The sequence below is a fragment of the Nanorana parkeri genome, unplaced genomic scaffold (assembly GCF_000935625.1).
Source record: "Nanorana parkeri isolate BGI_ZX_2015 unplaced genomic scaffold, ASM93562v1 scaffold886, whole genome shotgun sequence".
Classification (NCBI taxonomy): Eukaryota; Metazoa; Chordata; class Amphibia; order Anura; family Dicroglossidae; genus Nanorana; species Nanorana parkeri.
In genome coordinates, this window is record NW_017307154.1 from 41,669 (window position 1) to 46,578 (window position 4,910).

The following is a 4,910-nucleotide window of genomic DNA, read 5'->3' on the forward strand; positions in this document are numbered from 1 at the left end:
ACTGAATTTATGTGGATGGATTAATCTCTAGATATTTGGCATTCAGTGGATATGGTACTGATTCAACACCTGTTGAAATTGTTGGGAAAATGTATTGCATTTACATTATAAAACATGTAACATTTAGTTAATGTAAAATATTGAAGCTGTTGGGAAACATGTGCTTCATTAACACTTTACATTAAGATTCAGTTGAATACTGAAAAATGTTGATTAGGTACTAAGAGAATATTTATAGTGCCTGGTTTAGGTTTTGAACCAGGGAATGAGATCCCTCTAGGTATATAATACCCTGCTTATTGGGCCAACATTCTTCTTTGGGTGGGGGTTGGCTCAGCGACACCCTCTAGAGCAGTGCTTCTTAAAGTGTGGGACGTGACCCCATATGGGGTCCCGCAAGTGAACAGGGGGGTTGCGATCCGAGTCCCCGGCCAGGACCGCCATCAGGGGGGTATGGCCGGTACTTGTGTGAGGGGCCCAGGTGGCCGAGGAGGTCTGGGCTCCAAGGTAGATTGTTTTATTTCAGTTTAATGTATAATTTGCAGTGTAGTGTAGTTTTTAAGGTCGCGGCCCCCCCTGTGCACTTGGTACCTTCCTGAGCACGTGTGCGCAGGAAGGTTTTTTTTTTACATTGACCGAGCTTTCTTTAACCCAGCAGCAGTGGAGAAGAGGAGATAGAGACGCTGACAGACGCTGGGGGGAGAGAGACGCTGACGGACGCTGGGGGGAGAGACACTGACAGATGCTGGGGGGAGAGAGAGACGCTGACAGACGCTGGGGGAGAGAGGCACACTGACCGACGCTGGAGAGAGACGACTGGGGGTGGGGAGAGAAGAGGAGAGAGACACTGACCGACGCTGGGGGAGAGAAGACGAGACGAGAGAGACACTGACCAACGCTGGGGGGGGAGAGAGGCACCAACTTACGCTAGGGGAGGGAGGAGACACCGACCGACATTGGGGTCCCTTAAAAACTTCCTCGGCCAAAATTGGTCACGAGGAGAAAGTTTAAGAAGGCCTGCTCTAGAGGGTCCACAAAAAGCTGCTGCTATTGGCAGCTGAGAGCTCTCGATTTCCACTGAAACCATGCAGGTATACTAAGAGTAATTTTTGATGGCCAGTGACCCGGTCAGATTGGATTTACTCTGAATCAAATTGAAGGCCAAATCCAAAGACTTTTATTTTGCTTTTTTGCTTTTAAAATCATTAATCTGAGACTAAAAACTCTAAAAAAATGTACGAAAACCTTGCCTTTTTGAATAAAGCTATTGAATTTTAAACTCTCCCACATTCCTGTCTGGTATGGCACTGAGTGTCAGACATTTCCTAAAGGTCAAAACTGCTACAGCAGATGCAAGAAATGCTTTAGGTTTGCAATAAAACACAAGGTAGAAACTATGTTTATGTGAGAAAAGGTTTAACTCCAGAGTTAACCTACCCCAGAAACATTCATTCTGTCTGTTGGTGCTTAGATTGTTGTCCCAGGAGCTGGAAAATCTCTGCACAGGGTGAGGCTGAGATGGCAGTGCATCATTCTGGTGGCAGCTAAGGGATCTGAGATTGCCTTTATCTCATTTGAGTGTTCTCATGCATTGTTTACCACTAGTTGAGCTTGACCGCCTTACAACATGTCAGTTAAAAATAGGGAGTTGTTAGAAATAATTTTAAAGATAATAGCTATTGTACTTAATATGATTTATTTTCTATGTGATTCTTCAGCACAACTTATTGTTTTATCTTTTTTAGTAACTACAAAAGAACCTGAAAAAGTTGCAAAACCCGAGAAAAAAGTTGCAGCCAAAGGTTGGTCATTCCTTTTTTTTGTTTAAATTTTTATTAAGAATTGCAGGATAATTGCTTCTCGGCCTTAAAAAAAAGCATGATACAAAATATGTAAACAACAGTTTAAAATGTTAAATTTTGTGTGTGCAAAGATTCAAACCAAAAACAGTAGTACAGACGTCAAAGCAAAGAGCAACTCAATATCTAATAATCGATAAAGTGAAAATTAGAAGCGCAGTCAGTACGAAACGTCTCGGTCCAAGGTGAAGAGCAATCCTGTACATTACATTAAACTTAAGTAAAGTACAAGCAGAGACTCAGCTCATTCCTTACTTTTTATATATTTGTTTAAACAGTTATTATTTGTCATTAAACTCTCTAGCCACCTGTGTACAAACTTACCCAACAGTATACTAACATACTGTGCCTTAGGAGTTTAAAAAAATGATGCTTGCAGAAAAGAGCAGGATACATGGCACTGGTTAAGTTAAAAACTGCTGTTTATGGGATTAAAGCAGGATGACAACACTGAATGAAGTAGGTATTTCCAGAACAGACCCATGAGAGTTCTCCCTTATCTCCTTTTATGGTTGTGCCTTTAAAACATACATCCAGCATACATATTTGTAGATACACAAGCACAGTAGTTGTTTTTGTAAAACATACAAAATGCCTAGTTAAGCTTAGCTTTATACACAAGGATTCTAAAGTGATTTTAGCTTTCCAAATTCTATTTTTTTACAATCTTCTATTACAAAAGCACTGCAATTAAATTTTGGTTATTTTATATGTATGATATGTCTATGGCTGTTATCCAAAATCTTCTCTGATTTTGGATGCTGCATGCTTGTTTGGGAGTAAATGTTTCATATTTTTAGAGCCGGAGACAGCCATGCAGGGAGGATAAAAATGGGGGCTCCCATATGATTCTCAGTACAGATTTCCTTTAAAGAAAAATAAACAAATAAAAAATAAAGCACATGTTGTTTCCAATCATAATTTCACCAGTGACAATGTATTAGTTGTTAAAAATGTTAAACTATGGTTCATAAGGCAGATCAGGCAATAGTTGAATACAGAAGGACATGCTTGTGTATTGTTATTGTTAGTGATAAGCAAATCTTATCAATGGATAGGTGTAGCACCTTCAGCCTTATATGTGGCGATACTGACTTCAGTGGACAATTTTATTATAAATTATAAATAATATATGGAGATGTGGGAAAGAAAGCATCAAATTATATCAACACTTAATAGTAAACTAATAGTTTAGATAAGTTGCCAAAATCCACAAATTCCAATTATATTTAATTTTAATTTTTGGGCTATCCCCATCTACAAAAAAAGAAATGCTCAAGCTCTACATATGCTTTCCATTCCCCAGCAGTGTCTACATCTTCCTATTCTGTGCACTACTGATGGTACTCTTTTGGCAGTCAAAATCATTCTACTAATTTTTTTGGGAGCCCAACCACTCATTGACACACCCACAGCCATGCAGTCTGGGCTTACAGTACTCCATGACTGAACACTACTCATACATCATTACGTGAGTTCTGGTCATTCCAGAACAGAAGCCTGCCCCTTGCATTCAATAAATAATAGGAAGAACTAGTGACATGACCAGACAGTCTAGATGACTGCAGGAAAAGGGTATGTATAGACAGAGGGGTTTGTTAAAAAAGAATCTGGGAGAAGGAGTTTTTGGGGGAAGAGATGGGGAGGTGGAAACTTTAACTTCAGATAGCTGGAGTTGGGCATTAATGAAAATGGGCAGTAATGACTTGACAGTGAATAGGTACAGGGGATTATGGGGAAGATTTTCCCAAGTCTCCTGTAATATCACTGCCCTGATAAGGAGGTGGTATACTTCCTTATTAGGGCCATCCCCTGCTATTTATAAGAGAGAGCAGACACTGCTATTCACGCTTATCTTAATCATAAAATGCAGTCGGTGGTGTTAAGCCTGCAGTGTTCAATGGAGTTCAGTCTGCTTAGCACTTAGCTCCGTGATTGGATGGCAAGCCGGACACATGACTTTGGCAGATCATGTGAGCATTTTCTCTTCTGAACGTTTTTCTTGTTAACCCATTCATTGTATAGGGCTCTGAAACAAGCAGAGGGCAATGCACATTTGTAAATCACTGTGCTGTTATTGTATTTTGTTTTAAAAGCAGAGGTATGCTCACAATATTTTCAAAAATATTAAAACATTTTTGTTGTCCACCAGCTCTGGCCACTGAAATTCAATTCTGAAAAGACTTTAGACTTTTGGCAGTAAAAAAAGACACATAATATCAGAAATCTCTATCCCAAAAAAAGTAAAACATAAACCAAGTCAGCTGTTGCTGTGCCTACTGGTGCTGGAAGATAAAATCTATACTCTTGTTTTCCTTCCTGACAGTAAAATCAGTGATTGAAATGGTCATTTATTCAAATTTGAAGATATTCTGATTACAGTAGCAGCTGAACAATCATCTGTTTTGATCATTTTGCCAAATAATATTTTGGCTGCTTGATTTCAGAAATTAAAAAGGAAGAACCCAAAGACAAGACCAAAGCTGAGAAGAAACCTACAGCCAAAAGTAAATATTTATTTAATCATAATATGTTAAATTGTCTGCCTAAGGGTTTGTGTACATGGGCTTTAGACTCGGGAGCAATTCAGATGCAGCATGCTGCCAGGTGCTTGTAGGAAAACAGGCTTTTAATCAAGATTATTTTAAAATCAGTCTTATTTGAGGTCAGTTTGGGATGTGCTTAAGATACATTACAGTTAAGTTGTGCAATTTCTCAAAAATGCTTCACAAAGTGATATCAGATAAAAAATATAAAGAAATCATGGCATTAGCCCTTAATATATTTCAGCAGAGATATGCTGTCTCAACTGACACTTCATAACTGACATACCTATATAGATTGCGATCTGACCAGACAGTATGGTCACAAGTTGGTTTACCAGAATCCACTGACGGCTTAACTCTTCAATAAGACACAGATGATTCTGGTAAATCAGCTTGTCAAATGTAGTTTTACTTCACAAAGTACAGCATATATGTTATTTGTTATATTTTAGTCCCTCAGTATATATATATATATATATACACATATATACATACATATACATAT